This window comes from Rattus norvegicus, chromosome 2 (assembly GCF_036323735.1).
Source record: "Rattus norvegicus strain BN/NHsdMcwi chromosome 2, GRCr8, whole genome shotgun sequence".
Classification (NCBI taxonomy): Eukaryota; Metazoa; Chordata; class Mammalia; order Rodentia; family Muridae; genus Rattus; species Rattus norvegicus.
In genome coordinates, this window is record NC_086020.1 from 81,618,214 (window position 1) to 81,639,821 (window position 21,608).

A 21,608-nucleotide genomic window follows, 5' to 3' on the forward strand; every position below is an offset into this window, starting at 1 on the left:
TACTTACTTTTTACTTTATCAAGGTCAAATTTTAAAAACTGATGGTATCCTTCCCTGAGATCTTTCTTTCTCTGTCATCCACTATGTATAGGTAATAATTTCATGTAATTTGATAAAAATGTTATTAAAAATTGTTTTAAAGAAATTGAAAATACAAGTATAAATCATAATATTTATTAATAAGTCTTAGAATTAAGTATTATTTATTTATTTTCATATATTTTAAGAAATAAATCATTAAGGAATTAAATTTCACCCATACAGCACATATCTATTCAAGATAAGAAATATATGGTGTCAGTATAGCCTAATATCATTATTCCCATTCATAGATCCACTGATTAAGGTAGCATTATAAGTTGCACTGTGGTTGTGTATGTGAAGGGAGTGGGTGCATGGGCGGGTGGGTAAACACACTCTTTGAGGCAAAGCGAAGGGGAAATGGAGTGAGGAAATCTGGGAGGGGGTACCTGGAAGGGGACAAATTTGGAATGTAAATAAATAAAATAATTTAATAGAAACATATGAAAAATATAGCATTATAGAATATTCTATTATAATGGCATGCTCTCATTTTCTCTTTTATTATAAGGTTATAAATATTTATTTATTTTGCATTCAATACTCCACTTAAATGAAGATGCAATACTCCACTTAAATGAAGATGAACTTCTATAATTGATTCCTAGTATTAGAATTACTGTGTTAAAGTGTACTGTGCCAAATTTCTATGGGTTACCTGTATATCGCTTTTTTACCTCCTCACCACCCTTAGGAAGCGTTTGCTTTTTAGCTTCGATTATTTATCAGGAAAAAAGTCATCCTCCGGCTATTATAGTTGGATACTTGTTCTCAAGGGTGCTCACCTCCACTTCTTCAGTAGGCTGATCATCGTCCTATAGAATGAAATTAGTTGATAGGAATTACGAGGATGTGTGTGGGTGTCACTGTAGAGAATAAGCAGAGAGCTTCTAGGGTAGGTAAATATTCATATGAGGAGAAGGGTTTTTAAGATGGAGTAGCATAGAGGAGGCAGCAAAGACAATTCGCCAGTTCATCAGTATACGACCAACACAGCATTCAATTATGAAGGCCATTCAGGAATAATCGCACCCTTTGTCCTGGAAAAAATATAGTGTGCTTTTCATAGTCTCACAGAGTTAACAGAATATTTGCACTATTCATAAATGTGTGTTTCTCTACAATTAATTACACTGAATCTGAACCCGTGTCTGACCATCATATTTCCATAGTGAAATTTCTAGCAAAGAACACATTTAGCAAGCAAGAAAGTAAAAGAGACATTGGACCAAGACTTAATATGTTACATATAAAAGTGGAGAAAGATCATTTACCTACATGCCTGAGAGGTATTTACTGTTTTCAGGTTGTGATACTTTTAACAGGGCCTAAACAGGAAAGGGGAATATTTTTGATTCATGTTTGTTATTAACATATCCTTTATATGGTGATTAAAGCCAAATTACCATTTAGATACCTTAATTTGAGACAGGAAAAAAAACACAGAAAATCTGAGAACAAATAAAACCAAGAAAAATTAATGCATATAAAATGTATCCTACAAGAAGACGGAGCCAAGGGGAGATTTGTAATCACTAATTCTGTAGTCTCACCACAGAATTTATGCATGGATACATTCACAAATCCTTTATAGAAGAGATATTGATTGTCTAGTGTTGTCCTAAATTTTTGTAGTGCTGGAAAAGCAGAAGTTTCATGGTTATAGTTAAAACATTGGAGATATGGAATTTCTTTTTTTTTTTCCGGAGCTGGGGACTGAACCCAGGACCTTGTGCTTGCTAGGCAAGCGCTCTACCACTGAGCTAAATCCCCAACCCCGAGATATGGAACTTCAAGAGAGAATGCTAACCCTTGACAAATTTTCTCTTAATTTTATTATAACATAATGGAGCATAGTGTTAGAAACATTATTTGGCATGCAAATTATTCTTAAATGTATTCAGATATGTGGTAATTTTGCCTGGATTAATTTCGTCACTTATAGAGACTTTTGTGAAGAGGGCACTTACATCAAAACAAGTCACCAAATACATGTATGCATTTATGTTGTCAAAAATACCAAAACATTTTCACAAACATATATGACTTTGAAAAAGTGTCCTTCAATCATCAGAAAAGTGTAAGGTTTTATTCTTTACTTTGAAGTATTTGCAGCCATTGAACACAAATACTTCACTTAATTCCATTTGACTCATCGTTGAAAAATACTCCAGATCTACCATTTTATGGAAGTCTCAGGGTTTTTGCTTCTCCCTGGTTCTATAAAATATATTTAAAATGATGATCTAAAATTGGAAAACATTTACTTTTCATACAATATTACAATGATTCTCTCTTCTAAAAAGATCAGCCTCTAGGGATTAAAGAGGTCATTTTGCTGTTGGCGGATCAATGAAATTGGAAATACATACCTATACTACATCAGATGGCTTTTGTTACACGTTAAAGGAAATACCCTGTACACCAGGGAATTGAAAACCAGGGCTATCCTAAACCCAGGTGAGTGAGACCAGAATTAATGAAGAAGTTAATCTCACTTTCATTGTTCATTAATGACACATTCTCCTATGAAATTTGACTTTCCTACGTCAAGTTTTCTCGCTTCTCTCTGATGATGGTCCTGGTATTGATCCTACCTGAAATGTCTTAAAGGGCATCTCTAAAATTTTAATTAATTCTAATTCTTTGGTCTGTCTTCAAAGAATATAACAACTATAATTCTGGAGAGAGTTGTTATGAATAACTGGAGGTGCACAGGATATATAGTTCTGCAAGTTGTCTTTAAATGAAAGTTTGTATCAACAACATAAAAGTGAATAAACAGAGATTTTTGGTTTCTTTCTACCTAAAATAGCAGTATAATTAAGTCTGTGCATTATAGTAAATCATATTTGTATAATTGGTAAGTTTAATTTCAAAGTTCTCTCCCTTTACTGAATCATTTTGTAATGGATATGCTAGTTTACACTGTGCTATGTTTTGATAATAACAGAACAATTGTGACAGATGTTATTGTGTAACCTCAAATAATAATTCTGAATTCTTTAGTTAAGAAATAAAATGTATTTAAATTTGTTCTACAATGTATCATCCAGTGATCATTTTAAGTAATAAAACTTTTGACTCAATTAAGAAAGCCCTTGCTCCATAAATTCAAAGACAGGGTTCAAATGCTGAGGACCTACTTAAAACCTGGGCAAGCTTACAGACATCAGTAACCTCAGGGCTTGGGAGGCAGAGACAGGACCCTAAGGCTACCAAGCTTGCCTGAGTAACCACATCACCAAGTTCCATGTTTATTGTGAATCCCTGACTCAATAATAGAGCAGATTGTAGCCAAGCAAGACACTGGATGCCAACATCTAGCTTTCACAGGCCAGTAAACATATGTGCCTATGTCGCCTCTTGCCACACAAAAACACTACACACAGTTATAATAGTGAAACTGATTATGTTTTAGAAAGAGATTCTATTTTGTAGTAAATTCTGTATTTAAATGTATTTGCAATTTTATAAACAGAATTCTAGAATTTCTAGTTTTGGGGGAAAGGACATGGAATAGATGATTACTCTTATTCATATGGAATTCCAGTTACACACTTTTGCTGAAAATAAGTACTTCCTCACAGGGAAACCCATTAATATTGCTGTGAATGCTTTTCTCCTTGGGTCTTTCAATCTTACCTGGTTCTGTTATTTGCAAAATATCAGGGAATGGCTTAGAGAAATTGTCGAGCATTATGAAAGGAAAATGATGTCTGCTCTGTATATCATCTCCTTTCCATATCACTAATATCACATCTGTACTTTTTCTTTTGGACAGAACTTTTAAAGGATTTCTGAAATTGTCCTTTGATCCTGGATACTTAGACAATGTGATAAAAAAAATAAAAATAATTTATAGCAAACATAAGCTCATTTGTAAGAACTTCAAACAAATGTCATGTCTGGGTTGGTTAAGTTGATTCTGGATGATTCTTCTGGAATGGATCTGGACTAGAAATCATTTCACACAGTCTTTAGTGTCGTGTCTGCCTCCATTTCATAGCATATTAATGGCAAATATACTAAAATCCTCCATACTTCACTCTCATCTACAACACTCCAAGTTTATTTCTCTCTTACACAGAAATGTTCCTCCAAGCCCTAGGAGTTTTCTTTTCCTTTTTCCTATTTTTGCTTCAATTTAAGAGTATGCAATCTTTTTAATCATATACTCATTTTAATTTTTGCAGTACAACTTTCTTTGCTTTCCAGTTTTCCTTTGCTTGATGATAGTCTTAAGCTTAACACATTTCCCATGTTAAGGTATTTTGGGAGGGTATTTGACTTTACACACTATAATACAAATCATTTCAAAGCATCTGAGACATTTACTTAACAAAATAACTTTATAGCAAAAGAAGCACAAATTATAGTTTTTGAATAAACTTTATTGCCTAAGCATAGGACATGAAAGCAAAAAACAAACAAAGTTTATTTAAAACTTACAAAGAACTGCAAGGCAAATTTAGGGAACTATTCGATCAAGCACAGATGGCCCCTGTGAGTATACAAGACACATCCTATAAACCAAAGTCTACTTAACTATTTCTTGGGTTGGAGGGAAGGAATGAAGATGATATTGGAGAATATTTGGTTTCTGTGGCATTTTAAAAGAATTATGACACTATCGTTCACATATGCGGTGCTTTATGATAATATTTACATACATGCCCCTATCTTACCTTTTTAGCTATTCATCCTAACTCTTTCCCAATGACAATTTGATATTTCAAGGTCACTCCCCCTTTGTCTCTCTCTGTCTCTCTGTCTCTCTCTGTCTCTCTCTGTCTCTGTCTCTCTCTGTGTGTGTCTGTCTGTCTCTCTATCTCTCTCTGTCTCTCTGTCTCTCTCTGTCTCTCTCTGTCTCTCTCTGTCTCTGTCTCTCTCTGTGTGTGTCTGTCTCTCTGTCTCTCTGTCTCTCTGTCTCTCTCTCGGTGCAAGTCTGTGCCTATAGCCACATCCATTGTGTATTCATGATTGCAATGGTAATATCTTTTACCAAATAGTGTTATTCACAGTCATCCTCAACTTCCTGTAGTATGTATAATATTCCCCCTCCTTCTTCCAAACTGTTCCCTAGGATGGGGAAGGAGTATCATGCATGGCCTACCAATGTCCCAGGATTCAACAGACCCTTATCTTCAATACTCTGACCAGTCTCTGTATTAACAATTCTCCCTGTGAAAAGCTTAAGACTAAATGTAGCAATATCCCATTGGCATAATCATACATATTTAGAAGGTTGCTCGACTACCTGTCTACTTAATAAGATTTCAGTTTTCTATTCTCTATTTTGACTATGTGTTTCTGAGTAATGGGTTTTCATTAGGTTTGTAGTATTAGGCACTGTGATGGTTATTCTTGGTTGTTAACTTGACTATATCTGGAATTAACTAAAACCCAAAAATAGAGAGCAAACTTATGAGGCAGTTTGCTTAATTTATGTAAAATGATCCACTTCTCTTCCAGACCTTTGAAGTAGGAAGACACACCTTTAACTCCGAGGTTGAGTTTGGAAAACACCCTTTAATCCAGTTCATTGGAACTAGGAAAACCCACCTTTTATCTGGGTTGTGCCTTCTGTTGGAAAACTATATAAGGACATGGAAGCTAAAAGACTTTGATCTTTGCCTGGTTATTCATGCCTTTACCATGTTCATTCCTTCACTGGCATTAGAGCCAACTTCTTCAGGATTCTAGTGTCTGCTGAAGACGAGCAGAGACATCCAACCTTGTGGGCTGAGCAACTACTAGGTTCTTAGACTTTCCATTTATAGCCAGCATTGTTGTATTAACTCGACCGTGGCCTATATAAATCACTCTAATAATCCCATATAGATACATATATATGTATATCTGTGTCTGATATATACTGTATATAGTATATCTGTGTCTGATATAAATACACATATATATGTATATATGTATATCTATATTTCTATAAGTTTTTTACTCCAGAGAACCTTGATGTGTGGATGATAGGTGTGGATTTGTCCCTGAGCAGTAAGCTTCAAATTTAACCAAAATGATTTGCTAGTCTCCAAAAAAATTATGATAAAATTGTATTGGTAGGCATGACTTGGATGACTGGGAGATGGATGTTATAGTTCACATGGTCCAAAGCTGGATTAGTTTGTTCAGGACTTAATTTTAATTACTTTCTTTAAATAATAGATTAAATAAAGCATTAATTGTTCTGCCCAAGTGTTCTTTATCTTAGAGCCTGATTCAGAAATACTGATACTATCTAGAGTATATTAAAAATGCATATTCATGCCTGCCTTGACCTCTTGACTCAGCTTTCCCTTGTAAAGTGATAACAACATTCTGTTTAACAATGTACAGCAGCTTATATAAAAGTATTATGAAGGCTGAGAACACAGCACTCACTTACATCACCTGTATTCTGAGATCTCTGAATTTAGATAATTCATTTGTAGGCATTGCACAAGTACCATTTAAATCCATTAACTTTAAAAATATTACAAAAAATTGAAATTTAAAAAATGAAATATGAATAAAACTGGGCACATTATGGTTAAAATTGTTAATTCAGTAATAGCTGTCTTAATACTAAAAATGTATACAAAAGAAAATACCTTTTCTGTAGAGAATTTGAAGAAAATCTAAATAGTTTTGCAAGCAATTAACATAATTATATACTCCTTTATACAATCATCTTGAGAGAAAACACAGCTCTTCATAAAATTGTTCCTTAGCATCCGTATTACCTCATGCAATTCTTTCTTTTTTATATTATCTTCTTGGTGTTGATATGCAAGGATTTTAGTAGCTTTATAAGAACATGATGTTATTCATTGTTTGACAGAAATTATAAATTGCACAAAGATTTCTCCTTGAATTGCAAGTCTATGTTTGAGAAGAGACTTGTAGCCAATGAAGAAGAGCTAAGGAATTCCTTCTCACAGAGTTTTGGAAATGAAAATGTTTCCGTTTATTGTGTAAGTATATTATCACGTATTTACTACCACTGAAGAGTAAATCATGAAGCACACATGGCAGACTTACATCAAATTGCTACATTTGAAATCATTCCTAATCGTTTAGATAGAAAACCAATGGTTGTAAAGTTTTTTTTAAGGAACATTGCATTTCATACATATAGACTTTCATATACTCATGTATTTGTATGTGCACCTATATTAAATTATACTATTATGCCATATATATTCCTATAAATTATGTGTGTAATACATATTTATGTATATTATCTATATTGTTATAGATTATTTAAGTAGTGATTAATCAAAGTGTATATCTTTATGCTTATCTGAGAATGAGTTTATTTAAAAATTTATATTTCAACTTTCTGGGATTCAACAGATTCCAGCCTGTTTTTTCCCAGAGTCTCTCCAGCTAGTCTCTCACTATGGCTTATAGACTTGAATAAGGAATTCCTTTCACCTCTCCTGGTATCACTCTTTTGAGATTGTTACAAAGCCCAATGCTTCCCTCTACTTCCCTCATGTGATTCAGAGATTCATTTCTTCCTCATCCATTTGGGGCTTACCTGAGTCCTGCTGTCTGCCTGCTGAATACTCCTGATGGTTCACAGATCACTAAAACCAAGGAACACTACATATAGCTACATAAAACTGACCCACAGAAACTTGTTCAACTGGCCTCATGTGCCAGAGAGTAAATAACACGTAGGAACATCCTCAGGATAAAGCTATAGTGCTCTTTACCAGACAAAAAAGAATGTCACTATGAGATATTACTCCTATGAAGACCATGAATACTTCTGCTGAGAGAAGAAAGGTATCTTGAACAAGAAAGAAAGAAAAACTCACCCAAGACATTTACCCTAGGTTTACATATCCTCGCACAAAAATTTCTTGTAATAGGACTTCTCCAAAAATCAGGACTAGTAAATTGATGACAATTAATAAAAATAACCTAAAATTTGCAGACTGAGACATCAGAAGAATGGCCATAAAGATGCTCAGACAATGTGGGGAGCGGGTGTGGTGGCAGTCCCAAGATGACGCCCGGGACTGCAGCTAAGTCTCCTGACTAGCACCTGACTTCCTCACACCTGAAACTAGCCACGTCCACTGTGAGAGCTGCTCAGGCGAACCATGACACAAGATCAGGCCATGTGACGTGGACCTATGAACTGAGATTACGCAGTCTGGACTGAGGAGGCGGAGTTGAGGGAGGATATAAGGGAGTGTGCTCGGGGGCTGGGAGGGAGAGAAGAAAAGAAAAGAAAGATTCCTGTTTGCATGCAGAAAGAAAGGTTCCTGATTAAACTGCATTGAGAAGAACGCTGTGTCGTTGCTCTTTTCTGCGGGTCAGAGACAGAAGCGAAAAGACAACTCAATGAAGACATGAATATGCTTCAAGGGTCAAAAATAAGGATACAACTAAAATAGGGATATTGGTCCAAGAATCAAAGTTAACATTCAACAAAGAGCACTGTTGAAGAAAACTCAAATTGAAATTATGTGGGAAAATAAAATCTCAGTAAACTAAAAAAAATATCAGGGGAAACTTTACTGGGTCAATGGATTATGTGAGAAGCCTAGTATCAGGACTGGAAGACAAGGTATAGTAAATAAATCATGCTACAATGCTTTATATATTTTGAAAAACATACATATTGGAGGTTTCTGAGATACCATGAAATCACCTTCATAACATGGGCACAGAAGAGGATTTTAATTAAAACATCGAAGAAATGTTCCAAACCTAAAGAAAAAGACACCTATTTACATATAGGAAACTACAGAATACTCACTATATAGACAGGGCTTTGAAATAAACTTGTTCTATTGTTGTTAAAATATTAAAACCAAAGGAAAAACAAAGTCATCTATAGTCTACAATAAATACCTCATCACTTAAAAAGTCTTTGTTCAGAACAGTATTAGTTTATGATACTTTTATAGCCAGAAATGTCTAGAAAAGTACATTCTGAGTTCTGAAAGATGACAGTTGTCAAACTAGACTATTATATTCAGCAAAACTAACTATTAAAACTTATGGAGAAATAAAACTTTTAAGTGATAAAAGTAGTTTAAATAACTTATTATAACTGTGCTATTTCTATTGCAGACACTAGAAGGAATGATTTAGTATGAAGAATAGGATAGACTCATCTCAGTTAAAAAGTGAATATATATATATGAATGATACTGAGAAAGTTCCAATACAGAGCAAAAACCATACCACAAAAAAATCATCAAAATGACAAAACTGATACACATTGGTCATTAACTTCCCACATTAACAAATTTCCATTACACAAGAAAATGGCAAGAACTAGTAGGCTAGTTTATTAAATAAGATCCATTGGTTTATGTGCCCTAGAAATCTGTCTGAAGGTCAATGATAGATTAAAAACTTAAGGCTAAAATGTCAGGGGAATGTACCAAGCAATGTAAACTGGGAAGCAAGCGTACATACCCATTAGATTCTAGTTTCTGGTAAAATTGCTTTCAACTGAAAATATGTGAGAAGATAAAAAAACCTCTGTTCATATTCATTGAAAACACAATCAATATTAAGATTCTAACACTTTATGCAGCACATACTAAGTGTAAAATACAGATAACCAATGCCAACAAAAAAAGCATCCAATATGAGGGAAAACATTTGTGATATGAAATAATAAGGGAGAATACCCAGAGCTAAATGTTTGAGCAGGGATGCATTTGGGAAGCCATGAGAAAGGAAGGATATAGTGAGGGGTTCAACCAAAACAAAATATCTATGAAACTTATCAGTTTGTAAGTTAATTTAAATGATTTAAGTAGTTTAAAGGTACTATGCATAACTAACCACTGCTGATCCCAGAAGACATGGAATTAAATACAAATCTCAGGGCCAGGTTTAGGTTAACTTCCCTATGAGTTTTGGTCATAAACACGCCAATGGTACCTCCAAACAATACAATCTATAGACATTACTCTTGGCTGCCAATAATAACTAGACATGACATATTCCTGAAGATATTGTGCATTTTGTTTATAGGACAGAGAAATTAATTTTTTACTGAACAGCAAATTTCCTTTTGGTTAGATTGTGTAGTGCTACAAGATTCTATGTAGACTCCTGGAAATAACAGACATGTATGCTTATATAGTGCTGGACAATTTGTATACTGAAATACTGACCTGCCAGATACGATATGCATATGCATGCAATATAGCCAAGATTGATTATGGGAATAAAAGTAACCACTCTTAATTGGATTTGAGGCCTGATTCAGAGGAGAGGGTAGAAATAATGTAGAAGCAGGATGTTGTAGAAGAGTTCTGTAAAATGTTAGTCTCTGAACATAGCACAGTAGTAACTCACGTGAACATCAGCTATGATTATCTACCTTAATATGATGAGTAGAGTCAGTAACTCCATAATGTGTGGCACAAAGGGACTCTTGAAGTCTCTCCCTTGGATAAGGAGCTATGGCAGTTGACAGCAGCTATTGGGAGGAAGAATCACTTTAGGAGTGTGGCCACTGGTAGAGTCTCATAACAGTGAATGACGCCAGTATCATACAACATGGGGAGTGCTAATCAACTCAGTGTATTGAAGATACATACAAACATACATACATACATACATACATACATACATACATACATACATACATAATACATATGTACATACAGATGGGAAGAAGATGAAATAGGAGGGTCCTTAGAAAAATTGTAGGAAAGAATATGATCAAGATATATTGGTTATAAATGTGTATATGTGTGATGCATTAGCATGCCATACTTACCTTCCTGTCCATGATTATTGGAACACTGTACATAACAGCCAAGATATCAAACCACAGCTGATCAACAGATAAGTGGATAAGTAATACCTAGCATATATTAATAAGACTTTTATTCAGCTCCAAAGAAGGATGAAATTACCTTCTTCGCTGGAAAATAAACAGAAGGTGCTATCATCATGTTAAGCAAAATATGACAGGCTCAGTAAAACAAGAATAAGATGTACTTTGAATAAAGATGTCATTCATAGAGCCAAGTTTTAGAGTACTTGGTACCCCAGTAGTGGTGCATTTAGTAAGGGTGAGAAGGTGTGGCCTTGCTGTAGGGAGCACATCCCCGGGGATGGGATTTGTGAGTTTATAACTCTCTCTTCTCTCCCCTTGTGATAAACAATGTGACTGTTCAGTTTCTTAAGCATTTCATCATTCATACTACTCACCAGCATGCTGTGCCTCCTTAACCAACTCTCATTCCTTTGAAAATATAAGCCAAAATAAACTCCTTTTGTAAGTCACTTTTTTCATGATATTTTATTGCAACAGAAAATTAACTATATATATTTTTCATACTCTGAGTCTAGACAACACACACATAAAAAAAGGTGTTGAAGGGATCTAAAGTTAAGGAGAAGAGAGAAGACAAGAAATGCAAAATATCTTTCAATACTTTCTATTGCTTACTATGTCTGGAACTTATATTTTATGTATTACATGCATATGTATGGGTATACACATAACATATATTACATAAAATCAGTAGGGAGCCCATTCCATTTATATAAAGAGGAAAGCTGAGACCCACACAGGCAAGGAAGCTAAATACAAGCAAGTTTCAATAATCACATATAAATGGAAATATGACAATGAAACACTATCTTGTACCCTTTTAAAAATGTTTTTAAAAGTATCATAAAAAGTAAATTTTATTCTCTTCAAAAATGACTCTGGATAAGTGAAGTGCAGGTCAACATGGACAGTTTGATAGTGACTATGGTTCATTATCTAAAAGTGATGTTTCTACTTTAAAAAGAAGATTGAACGATAGATCCATGGTTAATGTTTAAATATTTAAAAACTCATAAGGCTGGATTTATTCTAAATCTTTAAGGTAATGTGATAATATAAAAATCATATGTAGGATTAAGAGATTTAAATAATTTTCATGGGAATTACTACTTTATAGAATTTTTCCACATGCCATTTAAGTTCCCTTGCCTGGGAGTATATATTTAATATTCAACAAATTCTCAAATATTTTTCTACTGTACAGATCTCCATCCTATTGAAAGATGACATGAATTTAACAGGTACATTTTTATTTCCCATCTAGTAAACAGAAACCCCTAATTGTAGTGATGGGAAGTAATTGAAGGATGTGGGCAGGAGGATCTGTGAATGACCACTGTCAAATTCACTCATTTCAACATGATTACCACATACAGAGTGCAAAACCTCCTGTGTGCAAAGAAACAGCTCATTCCGTAACTTACATCCTAACATTCTACTTATCTTATCCTTTAGCTGATTTCTTAGCTGCTTTTCTATTTTAGTTCAGAGACACAATGGTGAAGGTAGTTCATTAAAGAGAATATATTGAGGTTTACAGTTCTATTATCTTCAAGACAGGAACCATGGAAGCAGGTAGGCATGTATGAGATTGATCAGTAGCTAAGAATTTACAACTTAACCCCAATTCAGAGGCAGAGGGAGAGCGCTAACTGGAAATAGCATAGGATTTTAAAACCTCAAAGCCTATTTCCTATGCAACACCTCCTCCAAGAATTATCTCCTAATTCTTATCAAATAGTTCAAATCACTGAAAAACAAACATTCAAATATGTAATTAAATGGGATCATTCTCACTCAAACCACCAGTTTGTTACTACATAAGATATGGGAGGTAGAGATCACTGCGTGTAGATTGTATTTGGGAAGGTAAAGTTTCAGGGACATTGTCAACCACCTTAGTACATGGAGGATGCTGCTAGCTTCATGGTGGTCCATGCAAGCAAACACATCCATCCAAAACAATCCCTGCACCAAGGCAAAGCTGAGACTCAGTAAGAGACATGGCCATGATTGAGGTGAGTAAATTGTTTTGTGCTGCAGACACATACCTCCTGAACAATATGTCATATGTCATAAAATGGAAAACTATTGAACTATAAAATATTGTTCTGATACATGCTACAATGTAGGTCAACTTTAATTCAAAGCACCGAGATAAAGAGCTGAAGATAGAGGTTATCATGAAATTCTGCAGACAGGGTCAGAAACAAAGGCACTAGCCACTATGTCAGAGAACTGGCCTCCTTTATTTTAGTTACAATTTTTCTTTATTAGTGATAACATTGCATATGCATATAATGAAATATGATAATATTCCCCATTTCTGTTCTCCAAATACTCCAGTGATGATGACACCACCTCTGGTAAGAATAAAACTGACAATATAATCTTGCTTAACCAAGTATAAACCTTTAATGTTCTATATTAGTGTTGTTATGTAAAACACATATATCCATAGGATGTGATAAACCATAAAGTCTTAGATTAAATACAATTATTTTTTATTGTTGGCTGAAAAACCTGATTGTAAAAAAAATTCAGTTCTGTCATATTTTAACATATGAATTCTTTATAGTTAACCATTATAAAGGAGAGGGGTTTGAGTTAGACCCAAATAGCTAATGAGTCACTTCTCTGAATTATCTAACTTTCATCATGTAAAAGTTATCAAATGACTGAAATGAAAACAGATATCTGCACATTTTTGTCATCATTTCTCCTTCTCTCTGAGAGGAACTAATTCTTAATCATTTTTTTTCTATTCTTGCTGAACTTTTCTCATGAAACAAATAAACCATTGGCCATAGCAGAGTATAGCTTAATTCTTATAGCACACATTATTTTTGTCTCCATTCTTTTGTACAGAAAGAAGCCCATTAGTGGAAGTATGTCTTCATCAGGGTGGTAGTACAGAAAGTCAGGCCTGCCTTTGTTATTTCACAATAGATTTGTAATCCTGTGAATAAATAAAGCTTTGCCTGTGACTCTGAAAGGTGTGATCTCATCAGGAGGGTCAATAAAGATTTTCTTATGCTGAGAGGGGTTTCCTCCTCTATCCTGGACAAACTTTTCCATCTGGCATTAACAGTCTAATCTTTATGAGCACAAAAGAAAGAAGAATATATTCCTGCTATAAAAAAGGTGCAGGAGACACCATCAGAACCTGATGGGACCGAACGGGTAAACAGTTCTCTGCACCCAAATCCCATGGGAGGGAGAGCTCAACCTTCAGAGAGGCAACACGCCTGGGAAACCAGAAGAGACTACACTCTGCCCATATCTCGGACGCCAGAGGAAAACGCCAAACACCGTCTTGAACCCTGGTGCACAGAAGCTCCCGGAAAGGGCAGCACAGATCTTCCTGGTTGCTGCCCCCACAGAGAGCTCATAAGCAACACCCCACCAGAAAACTTGAGCCTCGGGACCACAGGTAAGACCAACTTTCCTGCTCAAAGTGACGTGCCTGGTGAACTCAAGACACAGGCCCACAGGAACAGCTGAAGACCTGTAGATAGGAAAAACTACACGCCCGAAAGCAGAACACTCTGACCCCATAACTGGCTGAAAGAAAACAGGAAAACAGGTCTACAGCACTCCTGACACAGGCCTATAGGACGGTCTAGCCACTGTCAGAAATAGCAGAATAAGGTAACTCCAGAGACAACCTGATGGGGAGAGGCAATCACAGGAAACCAAGCAATAGAATCCAAGACTCCATGACATCTTCGGAGCCCAATTCTCCCACCAAAGCAAACACAGAATACCCAAACACACCAGAAAATCAAGATCTAGTTTCAAAATCATATTTGATCATGATGCTGGAGGACTTCAAGAAAGACATGAAGAACTCCCTTAGAGAAACACAGGAAAACATAAATAAACAAGTAGAAGCCTACAGAGAGGAATCACAAAAATCCCTGAAAGAATTCCAGGAAAACATAAATAAACAAGTAGAAGCCTATAGAGAGAAATCACAAAAAGCACTGAAAGATTTCCAGGAAAACACAATCAAACAATTGAAGGAACTAAAAATGGAAATAGAAGCAATCAAGAAAGAACACATGGAAACAACCCTGGATATAGAAAACGAAAGGAAGAGACAAGGAGCCGTAGATACAAGCATCACCAACAGAATACAAGAGATAGAAGAGAGAATCTCAGGATCAGAAGATTCCATAGAAATCATTGACTCAACAGTCAAAGATAATGTAAAGCAGAAAAAGCTACTGATCCAAAACATACAGGAAATCCAGGATTCAATGAGAAGATCAAACCTAATGATAATAGGAATAGAAGAGAGTGAAGACTCCCAGCTCAAAGGACCAGTAAATATCTTCAACAAAATCATAGAAGAAAACTTCCCTAACCTAAAAAGAGAGATACCCATAGGCATACAAGAAGCCTACAGAACTCCAAATAGTTTGGACCAGAAAAGAAACACCTCCCGACACATAATAGTCAAAACACCAAATGCACAAAATAAAGAAAGAATATTAAAAGCAGTAAGGGAAAAAGGTCAAGTAACATATAAAGGGAGACCTATCAGAATCACACCAGACTTTTCGCCAGAGACTATGAAAGCCATAAGATCCTGGACAGATGTCATACAGACCCTAAGAGAACACAAATGCCAGCCCAGGTTACTGTATCCTGCAAAACGCTCAATTAACATAGATGGAGAAACCAAGATATTCCATGACAAAACCAAATTTACACAGTATCTTTCTACAAATCCAGCACTACAAAGGATAATAAATGGTAAAGCCCAACATAAGGAGGCAACCCACACCCTAAAAAAAGCAAGAAACTAATCGTCTTGGCAACAAAACAAAGAGAGGAAAGCACACAAACATAACCTCACATCCAAATATGAATATAACAGGAAGTAATAATCATTATTCCTTAATATCTCTCAACATCAATGGTCCCAATTCCCCAATAAAAACACATAGATTAACAAACTGGATATGCAACGAGCACCCTGCATTCTGCTGCCTACAGGAAACACATCTCAGATACAAAGACAGACACTACCTCAGAGTGAAAGGCTGGAAATCAACTTTCCAAGCAAATGGTCGGAAGAAGCAAGCTGGAGTAGCTATTCTAATATCAAATAAAATCAATTTTCAACTAAAAGTCATCAAAAAAGTAAAGGAAGGACACTTCATATCCATCAAAGGAAAAATCCACCAAGATGAACTCTCAATCCTAAATATTTATGCCCCAAATACAAGGGCACCTACATATGTAAAAGAAACCTTACTAGAGTTCAAAACACACATTGTACCTCACACAATAATAGGAGGAGATTTCAACACCCCACTCTCATCAATGGACAGATCATTGAAACAGAAATTAAACAGAGACGTAGACAGACTAAGAGAAGTCATGAACCAAATGGACCTAACAGATATTTATAGAACATTCTATCCTAAAGCAAAAGGTTATACATTCTTGTCAGCTCCTGATGGTACTTTCTCCAAAATTGACCATATAATTGGTCAAAAAAACGGGCCTCAACAGGTACAGAATGATAGAAATAATCCCATGCGTGCTATCAGACCACCACAGCCTAAAGCCTAACAATAAGGGAAGAATGCCCACATATACATGAGTGTTGAACAATGCTCTAATCAATGATAACCTGGTCAAGGAAGAAATAAAGAAAGAAATTAAAGACTTCTTAGAACTTAATGAGAATGAAGGTACAACATACCCAAAATTATGGGACACATAGAGGGCAGTGCTAAGAGGAAAACTCATAGCTCTGAGTGCCTGCAGAAAGAAAAAGGAGAGAGCATATATCACCAGCTTGACAGCACACCTAAAAGCTCTAGAACAAAAAGAAGCAAATACACCCAGGAGGAGTAGAAGACAGGAAATAATCAAACTCAGAGCTGAAATCCACCAAGTAGAAACAAAAAGGACCATAGAAAGAATCAACAGAACCAAAAGTTGGTTCTTTGAGAAAATCAAAAAGATAGATAAACCCTTAGCCAGGCTAACGAGAGGACACAGAGAGTGTGTCCAAAGTATCAAAATCAGAAATGAAATGGGAGACATAACTACAGAATCAGTGGAAATTCAAAAAATCTTCAGATCTTACTATAAATACCTATATTCAACAAAACTTGAAAATCTGCAGGAAATGGACAATTTCCTAGACAGATACCAGGTACAGAAGTTAAATCCAGAACAGATAAACCAGTTAAACAACCCCATAACTCCTAAGGAAATAGAAGCAGTCATTAAAGGTCGCCCAACCAAAAAGACCCCAGGTCCAGACGGGTTTAGTGCAGAATTCTATCAGACCTTCATAGAAGACCTCATACCAATAATATCCAAACTATTCCACAAAATTGAAACAGATAGTGCACTAGCGAATTCCTTCTATGAAGCCACAATTACTCTTACACCTAAACCACATAAAGACCCAACAAAGAAGTAGAACTTCAGAACAATTTCCCTTATGAATATCGACACAAAAATATTCAACAAAATTCTGGCAAACCGAATCCAAGAGCACATCAAAACAATCATCCACCATGATCAAGTAGGCTTCATCCCAGGCATGCAGGGATGGTTTAATATATGGAAAATCATCATCGTGATCCATTATATAAACAAACTGAAAGAACAAAACCATATAATCATTCCATTAGATGCTGAGAAAGCATTTGACAAAATTCAACACCCCTTCATGCTAAAAGTCCTGGAAAGAATAGGAATTCAAGGCCCATACCTGAACATAGTAAAAGCCATATACAGCAAACCAGTTGCTAACATTAAACTAAATGGAGAGAAACTTGAAGCAATCCCACTAAAATCAGGGACTAGACAAGGCTGCCCACTCTCTCCCTACTTATTCAATATAGTTCTTGAAGTTCTAGCCAGAGCAATCAGACAACAAAAGGAAATCAAGGGGATACAGATTGGTAAAGAAGAAGTCAAAATATCACTATTTGCAGACGATATGATAGTATATTTAAGTGATCCCAAAAGTTCCACCAGAGAACTGCTAAAGCTGATAAACAATTTCAACAAAGTGGCTGGGTATAAAATTAACTCAAATAAATCAGTAGCCTTCCTCTACACAAAAGAGAAACAAGCCCAGAAAGAAATTAGGGAAATGACACCCTTCATAATAGACCCAAACAGTATAAAATAACTCGGTGTGAGTTTAACCACGCAAGTAAAAGATCTGTACAATAAGAACTTCAAGACACTGAAGAAAGAAATTGAAGAAGACCTCAGAAGATGGAAAGATCTCCCATGCTCATGGATTTGCAGGATTAATATAGTAAAAATGGCCATTTTACCAGAAGCGATCTACAGATTCAATGCACTCCCCATCAAAATACCAATCCAATTCTTCAAAGAGTTAGACAGAACAATTTGCAAATTCATCTGGAATAACAAAAAACCCAGGATAGCTAAAACTATTCTCAACAATAAAAGGACTTCAGGGGGAATCACTATCACTGAACTCAAGCAGTATTACACAGCAATAATATTAAAAACTGCATGGTATTGGTACAGAGACAGACAAATAGACCAATGGAACAGAATTGAAGACCCAGAAATGAACCCACACACCTATGGGCACTTGATTTTTGACAAAGGAGTCAAAACCATTCAATGAAAAAAAGATAGCACTTTCAGCAAATGGTGCTGGTTCAACTGGAGGTCAACATGTAGAAGAATGCAAATCGATCCATGCTTATCACCCTGTACAAAGCTTAAGTCCAAGTGGATCAAGGACCTCCACATCAAACCAGACACACTCAAACTAATAGAAGAAAAACTAGGGCACTGGAAAAAATTTCCTGAACAAAACACCAATGGCTCATGCTCTAAGATCAAGAATCGACAAATGGGATCTCATAAAACTGCAAAGCTTCTGTAAGGCTTCTGTAAGGCAAAGGACACTGTGGGTAGGACAAAACGGCAACCAACAGATTGGGAAAAGATTTTTACCATTCCTACAACAGATAGAGGCCTTATATCCAAAATATACAAAGAACTCAAGAAGTTAGACCGCAGGGAGACAAATAACCCTATTAAAAATGGGGTTGAGAACTAAACAAAGAATTCACAGCTGAGGAATGCCAAATAGCTGAGAAACACCTAAAGAAATGTTCAACATCTTTAGTCATAAGGGAAATGCAAATCAAAACAACCTTGAGATTTCACCTCACACCAGTGAGAATTGCTAAGATCAAAAACTCAGGGGACAGCAGATGCTGGCGAGGATGCGGAGAAAGAGGAATACTCCTCCATTGTTTGTGGGATTGCAGACTGGTACAACCATTCTGGAAATCAGTCTGGAGGTTCCTCAGAAAATTGGACATTGAACTGCCTGAGGATCCAGCTATACCTCTCTTGGGCATATACCCAAAAGATGCCCCAACATATAAAAAAGACATGTGCTCCACTATGTTCATCGCAGCCTTATTTATAATAGCCAGAAGCTGGAAAGAACCCAGATGACCTTCAACAGAGGAATGGATACAGAAAATGTGGTACATCTACACAATGGAATATTACTCAGTTATCAAAAACAACGACTTTATGAAACTCGTAGGTAAATGGTTGGAACTGGAAAATATCATCCTGAGTGACCTAACCCAATCACAGAAAGACATACATGGTATGCACTCATTGATAAGTGGCTATTAGCCCAAATGCTTGAATTACCCTAGATCCCTAGAACAAACGAATCTCAAGACGGATGATCAAAATGTGAATGCTTCACTCCTTTTTTAAAAGGGGAACAAGAATACCCTTGGCAGGGAAGAGAGGCAAAGATTAAAACAGAGACTGAAGGAACACCCATTCAGAGCCTGCCCCACATGTGGCCCATACATATACAGCCACCCAATTAGACAAGGTGGATGAAGCAAAGAAGTGCAGACCGATCGGAGCTGAATGTAGATCTCTCCTGAGAGACACAGCCAGAGTACAGCAAATACAGAGACGAATGCCAGCAGCAAAGCACTGAAATGAGAATAGGACTCCCATTGAAGGAATCAGAGAAAGAACTGGAAGAGCTTGAAAAGGCTCGAGACCCCTTATGAACAATGCCAAGCAACCAGAGCTTCCAGGGACTAAGCCACTACCTAAAGACTATACATGGACTGACCCTGGACTCTGACCTCATAGGTAGCAATGAATATCCTAGTAAGATCACCAGTGGTAGGGGAAGCCCTTGGTCCTGCTTAGACTGAACCCCCTGTAATCGTGGGTATTGGGGGAAGGGTGGCAATCGGGGGAGGATGGGGAGGGGAACACCCATAAAGAAGGGTAGTGGGAGGGATTAGGGGGATGTTTGTCCGGAAACTGAGAAAGGGAATGACATTTGAAATGTAAATAAGAAATACTCAAGTTAATAAAAAAAAAGGTGCAGCTGGGTAAACTACATGCATACTGTTTATTTGGTTGTACCCCAAGGTGACATTTTTGCGGCAGGTATAATTTGGATCATTAACTAATGGATGTGTTTGATTAACACTTAATACTTAATACTGTATGCATTGGTATACCACCTTGAAGATATCTTAAATAGCAACTAAGCACACACAAATACATAAATAAAATCTTCCAATTAGACAATTTTCTAATTCATTGTGAAATAAGATCTCAGAACTTTGCCAAATCCAAGTCATATCTACAATCAAGGCCAGATAAATTTAAGAAACATTCCTTTTCCCTGGTAATAGCTGCCTAAAATGCCGTATGTTGTTTGGTTTGCTCAATTGTAATAAAATAGCATAGACAGAATGATTTAAATAACACCAATTATACACCAATGACAAATAGAAAACCAGTCTAAAATGTTCCCATCTGAATGTTACAATGAACTGTATAGAATGAATGGCCTTACCGATGATTGCCGCAATATAAATTCCATCTCTAGTGTTGTCTACTGTGGAAGCTACAGGAACTGGTTACATGACAAAGGTATAAGATGAGCATATTCTGTGATTGTAATCTAAATGCAAATCACAATTTAATTTCTTGAAAACAACATTAAATATAGGTTAAAGTGGTCTACTCATTACCAGTCCTCACCCAGAGTTATTACAGGCTTCTGAGCAGACCAGTCATCAAAAGTAATTATGCTTTGCAGTTTAGCTTGAGATTAGGGTCATGTGCCTGATTTCTAGAAAGAAAATGCAGTTTTTAAAAGTTTGAACTGTGACATTTGACATTGTGACATAAAAACTTGCAAGTCTAAAATCATAGAAAACTACTAAATATATTTATAATGCACAGTAAAGGTTTTATGAAAGTGAATTACTTCTGTATAGTCACAATAGGTAAAAATATTCATAACAGAAAAGAAGTTATCCTGGTAGATATTGAATTTCATTTAGAAATTTGAGTGTTAAACTTACCCTGCATGTGATTTCTTCACACTAGCAGAACTCATGCAGATGAGAACACAAGGGCAGTACACTCAAGACTGGAAGAGATGAGTCATATTGCAGTGCTCCAGGCCAGGTGAATGGAGTGGGAAAGACCCTCTCCCCTCCCTCTTACCCATCCTCTGTCTATTGCTCCTTCCCTCTCTTCCTACATTTCTCACTCTGATCCTCCACCTATTCTTCCCTTTCTTATTTGCCCTTATTTTCTTCTTTCTTTTCTTCTTCTCTTCTTCCTACGTCTATCCTTTATCCAGTCCTGCACCATTCAGTGATAT

General features: G+C 36.0%; 1 long non-coding RNA gene across 1 annotated transcript in view; it reads right to left on the reverse strand.

Moving 5' to 3' along the window:
- Nucleotides 1-260: 260 nt before the first annotated feature.
- LOC102551357 (uncharacterized) overlaps nt 261-21,608 on the reverse strand; it is a 51,171-nt gene continuing 29,823 nt past the window's right edge. Inside the window, exon 5 of the long non-coding RNA XR_005500762.2 lies at nt 261-896. This is a non-coding gene — a long non-coding RNA (uncharacterized LOC102551357). The remainder of the gene's footprint in view (nt 897-21,608) is intronic.